The sequence below is a fragment of the Oryctolagus cuniculus genome, chromosome 2 (genome assembly GCF_964237555.1).
Source record: "Oryctolagus cuniculus chromosome 2, mOryCun1.1, whole genome shotgun sequence".
Classification (NCBI taxonomy): domain Eukaryota; kingdom Metazoa; phylum Chordata; class Mammalia; order Lagomorpha; family Leporidae; genus Oryctolagus; species Oryctolagus cuniculus.
This window is the reverse complement of record NC_091433.1, coordinates 180,700,108-180,714,072: the sequence shown is the minus strand read 5'-3', so window position 1 is coordinate 180,714,072 and position 13,965 is coordinate 180,700,108. Positions and strand designations below refer to the sequence as shown.

General features: G+C 39.9%; 1 long non-coding RNA gene across 3 annotated transcripts in view; it reads right to left on the bottom strand.

Moving 5' to 3' along the window:
- LOC127489385 (uncharacterized) overlaps positions 1-13,965 on the bottom strand; it is a 133,513-nt gene that overhangs the window by 6,666 nt on the left and 112,882 nt on the right. The window contains exon 6 of one of the 3 annotated variants that reach the window (XR_011386943.1): positions 5,400-6,701. The exons of the other annotated variants lie outside the window; for them this stretch is intronic. This is a non-coding gene — a long non-coding RNA (uncharacterized lncRNA). Of the gene's footprint in view, positions 1-5,399; positions 6,702-13,965 lie in introns of those variants that run through there. 3 annotated transcript variants of the gene reach the window in all.

The following is a 13,965-nucleotide window of genomic DNA, read 5'->3' as shown; positions in this document are numbered from 1 at the left end:
ATATGGATGGAGGAACTTTTAGTTGTATTGTAGAGGACAGAACCTTTACAACTGTACTCTTTCAGTCAATTTTCTTGGAGAAGGGAAGAGTAGAAATGCTTACAAAACATACCATGGGGATTCTAAGCTAGACTTTGTTCCTGGTAAATGTCATTGTGCTTCAGAACCTTTGCTTACAAGTACAGACATAGGAGGTGGGTGCCCTAAGAACAGCAGGGTCTCAGAATCACCCAACAAATGAACCCCATGGTCTTCTTTTTTATGCCAATGTTTCTAATTAAAGATATCTAAATATATCAAAGTATATCACTTCCAGAAAAAAAGTCCCTGTTAACAAACCATTATGCTTTTTGTCAGCCATTAATAATTAAATGTCCTATGATTTTTTTGCCTTGGTTACCAAAAAGCTAAATACAAAGCATTATCGCAACAATAGTTCAGATTTGTGGTATATTTTTATCCTCCTCCATTTCCATTGTTCTACTTATCTGTCTGTCATCAAATAAGGTATTTTTATAAGATAATTCAAGTTGTTATATAATTTACTAAAAAGAAATATGGATGGTTATTCCTTAAAAATGCATAAACCAGATTACCCGATACTTTTACATTTACTGCTCAGATTTCTCCCTTTTTCCTTTCCCTGGAGCCTTACAGGTGAATGCCCCTGGAGATGCCTTCCTACTCATCTTGTGATAATGACATAGGATAAACATGCGTCCCAAAGGCCTCTGTCTAGTATTAAAATGGCTTTTTCTAGGAGCTCCATTTGAAAGGGCTCTGATGTTATGCGCCATGTCATAGCTTTCCCCATTCAGGCCTGCAGATAAGTATTTCTGAGGAAGGAAGAAAGGGCCCCAGCACGTGCGGCCTGAGAAACCTGAGTGTCTAGGGAACAATCCAGATGAAAGGAGGCTAAGGGGTATTGTCAGTGTGCCAGCTGGGGGCCTGGGTTCACTGGGAGCTCAATGAAAGCAGTGATGAAAACACTGCCTCTGTCCTCCCACATGCCTTGGTAAACACTGGACAGGGGCATGAGGCCACTCTGTCCACCAGAATGTGCTCCGTGGTGTGAGGACCTCTCTCTGTCCCTTGCTCACTCTTTTCTTTTCCCTCAGCTCCTCCTCATTTCTTTTTTACAGTCTCCTGGGCATTCTTATGCTATATGATTTTTTTTATACTTTGAGATTTCAGTTTCATCTTGGCACATCCACGTTTGCAGCGAGAATTTTCTGTTTTGTTTTGTGATTTCCTCCAGTAGAGTTTGAAAGCAGCTGTGCTCTCAGCTTCCCTTTCCCCTGGCATATCCAATGCGATCCCTCTTCACTAACCCAGGGTGCTCGGACTCATGCCGGAGTCCTATTCTGGGCCCCAGGCTCAGACTGCCTGAATCTGGCAGGTGCGAGGCCAGGATTCTGTGATTTACCTGAAAAACGCAAGTCCCCATACCTCTTCCCTATTTCTGTGCCTCTCTGGGGGAGCACTGGCAGGACTTTGCTCAGTTTCTGGGACAATCCAGGCAGCTCTCCATCACTGGAAAACACCAGATGGGATGGATGGAGGCAATTTTGCAGAAAGCGCTTTGAGAGAGGCTTTCTCAGTGGTCTTTCCAGCTGGAAGCAGAGCGGCCAGAAAGCACCGTGTTCTCAGCCCAGTTTCATTGCCTCAAGAGCTGCAGATGGCTTCCCGGAGCACCTGAAGTCTGTGCTGCTTTCCTGGATCGAATGAGCTACAAACTGCACAAACTCTTTTGTCTTTTCACAGTGCAACTCCAACTCCGGCTTCTTTTTGCCATGAGAGTGAGAGCAGAGTAGCAAAGAGCCAGAAGGTAGGGAAATTAATGTTTAATGCTTGATGTTCCCTGGGCCTGGCCAGCTGCTCAGAGAAGGTGCATCCGGGGATATTTATAAAGCTGCTTCCTGTGGGTACATGTAAGCAAGACTGAAAATGGCCAGGCCTCTTCCTCCAGAGAGAGGGGGACGTGCTGGTTGAGGTTGAATTGATTGCGTTATTCTTGCATGATACTGTAAGTGTAGCAGTTTATCTTTTCTTTTTAATTGTCTTACTTTTTGACTCTCATTCTCTTGCTTAGATCTATTAACATCAGCCAGTGATCAGATTGGCTGGGATCAGGGCATTGCCACAAAAGACATGGCCATTAAATATTTGCTGTTGCTTTTAATGTCTTCTATTTGATTTCCATTTTAGCTGAGCATTATGGGCTGGGGATACATGGCAGATCTGGCACCGAAAAAAGTTTTAGAAGAATAAATAATCCTGGTACAGCTGTCAAAAAGGCAGACAGAAGTGATCTCTGATTTTGTAGAGCTACCTGTAGGAGGCCACCAGTGGTTACTTTGTGTTGGGCCTAGGAATATTCACTGTCAGTCAAGACTTCTCAATTGCTGCCTGTTGTCATGACAATTATGTAGAGAAACTAGAAATGTTTCTGATTGACATGTGATTCGCATCTTTTTTCTTTTTCCTTCTTTGAATATCAAATTCCCAGAATCATGATCTCCATTTCCACTTTTTGCCCCGTTTCCTAGGCTTGCTAAATACAGACAAGCAAAGGACAGACTCTATTTAGGAAGCCAAGAACCATCTCAGCCAAGGCCTGGCCTTCTATCCTTCACTGCAGCTCAACTGCTGGGGCTAAGGAGTAGACGTGATCATCTGAAACTTTAGATTCTCAGAAGCTGAAGGCTAGTGGTTACACTGGAGCAAGTCAGCTCAGCAACAGCTGCACATCTTTCTTCAAGATGACTTACCATGCAAAACCCATAGCCAGGTTCATACTGGATATGGAAAACCTGGAAGAATTTCCATTAAGATCCAAAACTAAACTCTCACATTTACTGTTCAGTATAGTTCTGGATGTTTTGCCATAGCCATTAGACAAGAAAAAGAAATCAAGAGAATGCAAATGGGAAAGGAGGAAATAAAATTATCCCTATTACAGATTATATGATACTATACATACATAGGAAAAACAAAAAATGCCACAAAGAGACTGTTGGAACTCATAAGAGAGTTTGGCAAAGTTGCAGCATATAAAGTCAATACACAAACAATGCCATGATAAGAAAAAGCTTGTAAGATCAGTGCCATTCACAATACCTGCAACAATTTTTAAATACCTTGGAATAAATTTAAACAAGGATGTGGAATACATGTACAATGAAAATTAAATAAAAAATAAAGAAATAGAATAAGACACTAAAACAATAGAAAAATCTTCCATATTCATGGATTGGAAGAATTGAATCCAAAATATCCATACTATGGAAAGCAATTTATAGATTCAATGTAACCCCAATCAAAATAACCAAAGAAATTCATCTCAGATCTGGAAAAAAACTAGCCCTAGAATTTATGTGGAATCACAGGAGACCCCCAAATAGCTAAAGCAATCCTAAACAATAAAATAATGCCAGAAACATCACAATATCTGATTTCAAGACATATTATGGGGTATTTATAATCAAAACAGCTTAGTACTAGCACAAGAATAGACATATAGACCAACAGAACAGACTGGAGACTGTAGAAAACAATCTATGCATCAACAACCAACCAATCTTTGACAAACAAGCTAAAATCACCTCCTGGACAAAAGGACAGTATCTACAACAAATGGTGTTGGGACAGTTGGATCTCTGTTTTTTTCTTTTTTGGTTTCTTTTGCAGAAGTATGAAACAAGACCCCTACCTTACAGCATATATAAAAATAAGCTCACATGGATCAGGGATCTAAATCTAAGACCTTAAATCATCAAATTACTGGAGGAAAACATAGGGAGGGTAAACACTGTGAGATATTGACACAGGCAAATATTAGCAGCATAGGCAAAAATGGACAAATGGGATTACATCAAGCTGAGAAGATTCTGCACATAAAAGGAAACATGCAACAAAGTGAAGAGGCAACCAAGGGAATGGGAGAAAATATTTGCAGACTATACATCTGATAAAGAATTAATATCCAGAAAATATAAGAGCCCAAGAAGCTCAACAACAAGAAAACAAACATTCTAGTTAAGAAATGGGCTAAGGATATGAACAGGAATTTTTTCATAGGATGAAATACAAACAGCCAACAGACACATAAAAAGATGTCTCAGGTTCACTAGTCATCAGAGAAATGCAAATGAAAATCACAATGAGGTTTCACCTCACTCCAGTTAGAGTAGCTATGATCCAAAAATCAAAATGTCACAAAATCCGGTGAGGAAGTAGGGAAAAATTCATCCTAATGCTCTGTTGGTGAGAATATAAACTCATTCAACCATTATGGACAATGGTATGGAGATTCTTCAGAAATCTGAAAATAGATCTACTGTATGACCCAGCCATTCCATTTCTGGGAAGTTACCCAAATGAAATAAATAAGCATTTGAAAGAGTTATCTGAACCCCTATGTTTATAGTAGCTCAACTCACAAGAGCTAAGATATGTAATCAACCCATATGTCCATCAACTGATGACTGGCAAAGAAATGGTGGTGTATATACATTATGGAATGCTACTCGGCCATAGAAGAGAAGAAAATCCTGTGTTTCACAACAAAATGGATGAAATTGGAGACGATCATGCTTCGTAAAATAAACCAGTCTAAGTATGTCATTGAAAATATTAAAAGAAAGCTAAGAAAAGAAGGCAGAGAAAAGGGGGAATGGCTAAGTGAGAAGGTAAAGGGTAGGTGTGAGTATGTGAGTGAGGGGAGGGTGGGGAGGGGAGTACCATTATGCTCTTAAAACACATGAATTTGCTCCATTTATATAAATAAAAATTATTAAAAGTAAACAAAAATGACCTACTATAGAGTGAGGCAGATTTCTTATTTCTTATTCCTTCCATTACTTAGATAATGCCAGAGAATTTCATTTATGGTGTCATATACAGCTCCAGTTGGTAGCCAGTCTGATGAAAAGTACAGGACAATCAGAGAATAGGTAGGAGTGATCTAGAAATGGCTGTTGCACAATAAAGTGTCTTTATGTTAAAGGACTTGAAAATCATATGAATAGTTTTGCATTTGTTGATTCATTTTACTCCTGTATGAATCCTCAAGTATAAATAAGGAAACAGATCCTAGAACCTATCAGTTTCCTGTCTAAGACCTTGAAGGGGAGCTACAGCCCTGGTGCTCATCCAGCAATTCAAGACGAGCTGACATCTCCCTCTGTATCCAAGGAGCTTTGGAAAGTGCAAACCAAAGCAGTGTGCATTTTTTGAGTCTAAGAGATCAGAGACAGATATGTGTAAATATGTATAAATATGTATAAATAACAAACTGTGATAAGCAATGAAATTGTGCAATTTGATTATTGTTGTGCACTTGATGGTGATCTGAGTGCATGAGTTTCCTTGTATAAATGCTAAGATAAGATGTTATTAATAAGCAAGGAAACTCATGCACTCAGACAAGTAATTTACTAAGGCCACAAAGTTAGTGCTTCACAGGGTCAGAATTCATCTCCAGGTCTAACTGACTGCAAATTATATATTATCTTTTTAAAACCCAGCTTCTTCCAACTAATGTCTAATATTTAAGCAGTGCCTTATCACTTATAAAACATGTTCACACACTCAAATGTATTTGACCCCATCACCTCTATTTGAGCCAGGTAAATTATAAATGAAGGGATTGAGGTTCAAATAGTTAACTAATTTTAACAGATCACAGGTCCAGTAACTAGTAGAATTAAAACTCAATCAAATTTCACTTTTTGAATTCTTTTTACTATGTCACACTGCCTCCCTGATAAATAACATCAATAACCACCATTTATGGAGCAGTTAGGTCCTCCCAGACCATACTCAAAGCGTTTCACTTTATTCCTCCCTCTTAACCTTCACAGCAAAACCGAGCAAAGCAGGTAGCATTATCATTCCAATTTTCTGGACAAGAAATGTAAAGGATTTTTTTCAAGGTTACACAACTAACAGGCAGTAAGACTGGGATTTCACTCCAGATATTCTGACTCTGACTTGTGGATCTACACTCTCATCACATCATGATAGCACATTTTCTCACACCTTGCCAACTTCCATGTGCATTCTGCTATGTACTATACCAAACACTAGTGGTATGCAGTTCTGGGGAGAATAGAAGAAGATATTGATTCCAGCTAAAGAGGCCTTGGGAAGCCTTGTGAAGGAGTGACATTTGCGCTATGCCTTAAGAGATTAAGTATCTAAGGGACAGATATACTTAGCGACTTGTTTAAAATTTCATAAGATCTTCAAATACAGGTTTTCCTACACTTAGATTCAGACTATTTTCAAGAATGTTTACTGCAGACCCATCTAGCTATTCATTTTCCTTTCCATGCACTTTATTTCCCTTTGCTTGAGTGATAAAGAAATAAGATTCAGCCAGTGCCATGGCTCACTAGGCTAATCCTCTGCCTGTGGCACCGGCACACTGGGTTCCAGTCCCGGTCGGGGCGCCGGATTCTGTCCCGGTTGCCCTTCTTCCAGTCCAGCTCTCTGCTGTGGCCAGGGAGTGCAGTGGAGGATGGCCCAAGTCCCTGAGCCCTGCACCCACATGGGAGACCAAGAGGAAGCACCTGGCTCCTGGCTTCAGATCAGCGTGGTGGGCCGGCCGCAGCATGCTGGCTGCAGCGGCCATTGGAGGGTGAACCAATGGAAAAGGAAGACCTTTCTCTCCGTCTCTCTCTCACTGTCCTCTCTGCCTGTCAAAAGAAAAAAAAAAGAAAGAAAGAAAGATTCAGAATTTGGAAGGACAAGAGCCTTAGATACCCCAAAAATTATTTGTTAAAACATACTAGTGTCAGGATCAGTGCTGTGGTGTAACGGGTTAAACTACTGCCTGCAGTGCCAGCATCGAATATGGGCTCCTGTTAGAGTCCTAGCTGCTGTACTTACAAGCCAGTTCCTTGCTAACATACCTGGGAAAGCAGCAGAAGATGGGCAAATACTTTGGCCCCTGCCACTCACCTGAGTGAGAGCCCTGAAAGAAGCTCCTGCTCTTGGCAACAACCTGACCCATCCCTGGCTACTGTGGCCATTTGAAGAATGAACCAGCTGATGGAAGATCCCTCTCCTCTCCTCTCTTTCTCTCTCTCTCTCTGTGAGTGTGTGTGTGTGTGTAACTCTGCCCTTCAAATGAATAAATAAATCGTGTGTGTGTGCGTGTGATTCCATGGAGTTGAATACAAATGGCACAAATAGCAAGCAAATATTCATGTCCAAACTAAATCAGATCCTCTTGGTAATGAATATAGCTTTCATTTGCTATATGAATATGTAGAATATAAAACACCCCAGTATATTAATCCAAGAGTGAGAAATGCCCTAGCAAGGGTTTCATTCATATGATAGAAAGCAGAAATGAAGCTTGACTGTATGTCTAATTTTTAAAAGCTATATTTCCATATAGTTTTCAAACACATGTAAAACTCTTTTTCATATAACATAAATATAAGTTCTGAGTAGTTTTAATTAGCAATCTTGGAGACATGCTGCACCTGTTCCAATTCATCTGCAGAGATGAAAACCCCACACCCTTTTCATTTGCTGACAAGTTAATAGACATTTCCAGCTCAAGCCAGCATGTAGAGTTCTGTTGCTTTCTTGTGACAGGTGAATAATAAAGCCACACAAGACATGGCAAATTGTACGTGGAAAGCCCTCAGTGAGTGTAAATTTCTGACCAATGAAGATCCATCCTCCCTTGTTCTGCAGGCCTGTGCATGTGTAGCTGATAAATCACTTTATTGTTATTAACAGGCTTATTAAGGCATGGTTTACATAGCATAAAACCCATCCATTTAAAGTGAACAATGAAATATTTTTAGTGTGTCTGCAGACTAGTGAAACTCGCATTTCAATCTAATTTTAGAATATTTCTATCACCTTAAAAAGAAACCTTGGCCCATTTACAGTGACTATTCACAGAATCCCTCAGCTCTAGGCAATATTACACTGACTTATTTTTACTACATTTTAGTTGGGAGAACATTGACTCTTCCACGTGCTCACTGCTTTGTGTAATAGGTGAGTGAATAATTGATTTTCATATTTATGCATTGGAGAAAATAAAATAGTATGGCTACTACATATCTGCCCATATATGCATGTGTTCCACCACCTGTGTTCATATATTCAGGCACATAGACAAAAAGAAAATGCAAGAAATTATTCAGGAAGAGAAGCAGAGGTTGGAAGTCAGCTTATACTGTGATATAAAAAGCTGTCAGCAAAGATATTTAAATGGGAAAAACAAGATGCATTTTACTGAGTAAAGAATACAGATGCAATTACAGTAGGTTCTCATTATTCCACTTTCTGTATTTGCAGTTACCCTACTCACTAAAATTTACTTGTAACTGCAGAATCAATATTCATGGAGTACAGATATTCACAGATAGGTGCAGACCAGCAAAAAAAATATAATTCCCAATCACCTTCCCTGTTCCCAATCTAAGTCCATCAGGGGATCATTGTGCCTCCTTGTTTCAGCTCTCATACAGAGTGACCAAAGGATGCAGGAGGTGTAGTAAGGGCAGTGCTGTGAAAAGAGCTCAGGATCAAGGACAACTGAGTAGGATTTGCATCCAATCCTCAAGCCTGTTAGTGGAAAACTTCAGGCAACTCACAATTTCTGAACATTATTTACTCTTTTGTAAATAAAGAAATTAGAATCTACTGAGATGAGGTTTATTTAGAATTAAAGATTTTAATCTCTAGCAGCACTGTTTCAGTATCAACTAGTTCAGTTTTCTTTGGGAACTGTATAGAACACAACTGTTACAAATAATGAGAGTCAAGTATTATGGGGCTGATTAAGAGTGAGGCAGCAGGAGCTTTCCTCATAGAACAGTTAAAGTTTACTTGGATATTTCTTTTATTTTACAAAACACATAGCACTTTCCTCGTATCTTTTATGTCCCTTCTTAATACTCCATTGTTGTAGGTATAAGTCATTTTCAAAGTTCAAAAATAAAATACACAAGGCAAGTGTTTTCTCTAGGGGTGAAGGTGCCTGCATCCCACATTGAATTGCCTGGGTTCAACTCCTGGTTCCAGGACCTCACTTGCAGACCTTGGGAGGAAGTAACAATGGCTCCAGTAGTTGAATCCTTATACCTGCCATGTGGGGGACTGGGATGGCATATCTGCTTCTGGACTTCAGCCCAACCAAGTTCCAGCCCTTGCAGACCTTTCGGGGTGAACTGGTAGATGGGCGTTCTCTCCCTCTGATTCGCTCCCTCTCTTTCTCTGCCTCTCACATTCTAAAGATAAAAAGCAAGACATAAGAGAAGAAATCTTTGAAATTAAATCATGGGGACTTGCTTTACAATGGCTGTTATAAATCTGACTGACAAGACTTAACCCAGGGTCTGCTACTCTGGAATAAGAGGCTTCTACCATTCTTCACCCCCATTGTCTTCATAGCTGGCTCTCATACTCGTGATTTTTGCCTCAAATACACAAGGTCTATGTGCCAGCACCAAACTTCATGGGAAGGAAGGAGAGGGGTAAGGGCTAGGAGCTGTATTCTTCAGAGTCTATGTCAGTCAGCTCTTCATTACCATGGCAAATACCTAAGAGAAGCCATTTATGAAGGAAGTTTTATTTTGGCTCACAGTTTTGGAGATCACAGTGCAAAATCAGCTACTTCCACTGGTCTGGTGTCCGATGAGGGTGATGGGGGGCACAGCGAGTACAGAGGACCATATGGTGATCCTGCAAGCAAACTAGTTGGTTCCACCTTGGCTTGTATAGAGAATGACCCTTCCAGAGCAAGCCCCTAAGTAACTCCCATTAGGTCTACCTTCCTTTTTTTTTTTTTAAAGATCGATTGATCTATTATGTCTATCTATCTTTCTATCTATCTATCGATTGATCTATCCATCTATCTGAAATGTAGAGTAACAGAGAGAGAGGGAGAGGCAGAGAAAGATCTTCTATTCACTGGTTCACTCCCCAAATGGCTGCAAAGGCTAGGGCTGTGCCAGGCTGAAGCCAGGAGCCAGGAGTGTCATCTGAGTCTGCCACATGGGTGCAGGGGCCTAAGGACTTGGGCCATCTTCTGCTGCTTTCTCAGGCACATTTATGAGGAGCTGGATCAGGAGTGGGGCAGCCAGTTTTCGAACTGGTGCTCATATAGTATGCTGGAACTGCAGGCTGCTTCTCAGGCCTACCTTCGAATACCACAATTGGATCAAGACTCCTGCCCACTCTCCATTAACATTAATCCATTAACCAAAAGACTTTGGGGACCAAGTTTTCAGAGACCTGGGGGAGGGGCACAAACTAAGATCAAATTATAGCACAGTTTGTCCTCTGCAATCAATGTCAGGCAATAAACTTTTTGCTAGAAAAGATTCTAAGTGACTTCTTTGTTAGGGTAAAAGGACTGGGATAACATATGGCAATAGTCTTTGGCATGGGAATTTTATTACAAGATTTGTGAAAAGTACTCTCACATTGCCTTAGGTTTCCTTTTAAAGCTAGAAATAGGCTAAATCACCATTCAAAACTTACTTGGATTAATTATAATCCGTAGGCTGGTGGGACATGATGCCAGCACACCTAGGAGTTCCCTAGTCATGAAGAAAAGGGAATGTGCATCGGATGCTCTGGCGACTAAATGGGATTGAACACCATTTCTGGTACAAGGTGACTAGTGCTCCCTGAGATTTCCTGATGTGCTGTCTTGTTATACTGCTCAACTGCAGAGTTATGCCCTGGATTTAACATCATGCCACAGTAGGAAAAGATGGTTTCCATGATTGGGATTCAACCGATCTTTCATTCCATTATAGCTCACGTAACTTCCATTAGGGCTATTCTGTGAAAATTTTATTCTTTAGAAAAATGTAACTCTAACATATAGATACAAAGTTGAAGAATTATTTTTACAAATTGAATATCTTGTTAAAAATAAGAGGATGAGAACTTGGAAACCTTCATTAGGTTTCCTATGTGTATGCACAACCCTTGAGCCAAAGTAGGATCTAGAGGCTGCCCTATGACTACAACTGCATTTGTCCTAGATACCAGAATTTTCCAACCAGATTTAGAGGAAGTATTCCTGCCTTGTGTTAGGGTTCCTTTAAAAACCATTCAATATTTCATTAAAATAGAACATTTGTAAAGAAATTTTAGAAATTAGAATAAATGCTTAGTTCTTGGATCTCTAATATTTTCAAATCATGCTCCAAAATGTTAATTTTGGGGGCTGGCACTGTGGCATAGTAGGTTAAGCCTCTGCCTATGGAACCAGCATCCCATATGTGTACTGGTTAGAGTCCTGGCTTCTCTACTTCTGATCTAGCTCCCTGCGAATGGCCTGTGAAAGCAGTGGAAGATGGCTCAAGTTATTGGGCCCCTGAACCAACATGGGAGACCTGGAAGAAGCTCCTGACTCCTGGCTTTGGATCAGCCTAGCTCTGGCTATTGTGGGCTATGTGGTGAGTAAACCAGTAGATGGAAGACCTCTCTCTCTCTGTCTCTCTGTCTGTAACTCTGCCTCTCAAAAAATAAATCTATTTTAAAAAAGTTAATTTTTTAAAAAATTGTCAATAACAGATCTCTAGTTATTTTTTAAAAAGATTTATCTATGCATTTGAAAGTCAGAGTTACAGAAAGGAAGAGAAAGAGAGATTTTCCATCTGCTGGTTCACTCCCCAAATGGCCACAACAGCTGGAGCTGGATTGATCTGAAGCCAGGAACCAGGAGCTTCTTCAAGGTCTCCCTTGGGGATGCAGGGACCCAAGCACTAGGCCATCACTGACTGCTTTTTCAGGCCACTAACAGGGAGCTGGATCAGAAACGGAGCAGCCAGGACTTAAACTGGTGACCATATGGGATGCCAGTGCTGCAGGCAGAGGCTTTACCTACTAAGCCACAGCACCAGCCCCAGATATTTAGTTATTTAAAAAAAAATTCTTTGAGAGTCACAGATTAAAATTTCAACTCATGTGATACTAGTGATCAATGTCTCGTTGAAATTCTCATAAAAATACCAACAAAACTAGTCTATGAAATATATAAGCCATTAAAACTTAGGGACAAAAATACCAATGCCAAATCATAAAAACTGTATTTACTATTATTGACTTGATTGTCTACTTTGAAAAATATTGTGCTTTATATTTGGGCTGCCACATGAACTATAAAACATGCAGTGTTTCAAGAAAAAAAGGTAACCAAGCCTTTCAGCTGTTACACTGCATAGACCTTGCTTCAGATCAGAGAAAACTATTTCCATGACAAACTAAGTGCCACTCCTCCTCATCCCCTTCAGCTTCACCTCATGGTGACTATTTCACTCCCCTCCACTACATGGTGACTATTTTCTGAGCCTTAAGAAATCATTTTATGGAATAATGTACCCAGAATATAAAAGGAGTTTGAGAAAATCAACAAGAACAAAAACAATCCAGTTAAGAAGTGGGAAAAATGATATGAGTAGATATTAAATTGGTAGAGAGAGAGAAAGAGAGAGAGATACAAATGTATAAATGACCAAAAAGAAACATGAAAAAATGTTCAGGATCACTAGCCATCTCAGTGCAGTTATCATGGCTATCACCCCACAGTGAGAAACAAACAAAATCAAACAAATGGTGGTGAGGTGCTGAAAACAGGGTACCCTAAAGCCATGCTCATGAGAACGAAAATAAGTATCTAAAATGGTATGCAGATTCCACAAAGAACTACAAAGTAACCTCTCTTGTGACCCAGCTATCCCACTTCTGGGAATATATCCAAAGGAAATAAGTCAGCATATGAAACAACTACTTGCACTCTCATATTTACATTGAAGCCCAATTTACAATAACGAAGATGTGAATTCAACCTAGATGTCTATCAACTATCATGTGCAAGGTACATGCACATGAAGGAATATTACTCAGCAATGAAAAGAATGAAATCTTAACATTCGCAACAAAATGGATGGAACTGGGGATCATAATCTAAGTGAAATAAAGCAAATACAGAAAGACAAATACCCCATGTTTTCTCACATATGTAGAAGTTTATCACAAAACAGTTAATTTATCACTCTGTATGTATATATATGAATATGCATATATTTACATTTGTATATATACATATGTATATATACGCACACAGAGGGAGAGAGAATAAAAGTTCGTTCCCAATATATTTTTTTGATATATAGCTATAAACAAGTTTTTACTGAATTATACCATCTAAAAATAATACATAATTCTTTCTTTTTTTTGACAGGCAGAGTTAGTCAGTGAGAGAGAGAGAGACAGAGAGAAAGGTCTTCCTTCCATTGGTTCATCCCCCAAATGGCCGCTACGGCTGGGGCATTGTGCTGATACGAAGCCAGGAGCCAGGTGCTTCCTCTTGGTCTCCCATGCGGGTGCAGGGCCCAAGGACTTGGGCCATCCTCCGCTGCCTTCCTGGGCCACAGCAGAGAGCTGGACTGGAAGAGGGGCAACCAGGATAGAACCCGGCACCCCAGTTGGGACTAGAACCTGGGGTACTGGTGCCGTAGCCGGAAGATTAGCAAAGTGAGCTGTGGTGCCGGCTAATAACACATAATTCTTTCCTCACTTTATGACAGAGTCATAAGCCCTATGTGCTATTAATATTATTTTTAGGAAAAAATAGTTATGTGTATGTGCACAGTCTCTATATATGAAGCGATTATGGCAAAATAGTAAAATCTTACAAATGCTAATATTAAAAATTACAAAGAAAAAACACTTTTAAATTATAAAGAACTGATTCTTAACTGGGGGGGGTGGATTTCTACAACCTCCCCCATCCCAGAAATATTTGGCAATGTCTGGATACATTTTTGACACAAGTGGAGTGAAACTCCTACCTATACTTACGATGGGCTCAGAAAGTAGATAAATATTACACAATGCACGGGACCATTCCCACAACAAATAATTATCCACCCTCAATGCCAGTACAGCTGTTGAGATACTCTGCTCCAAAGG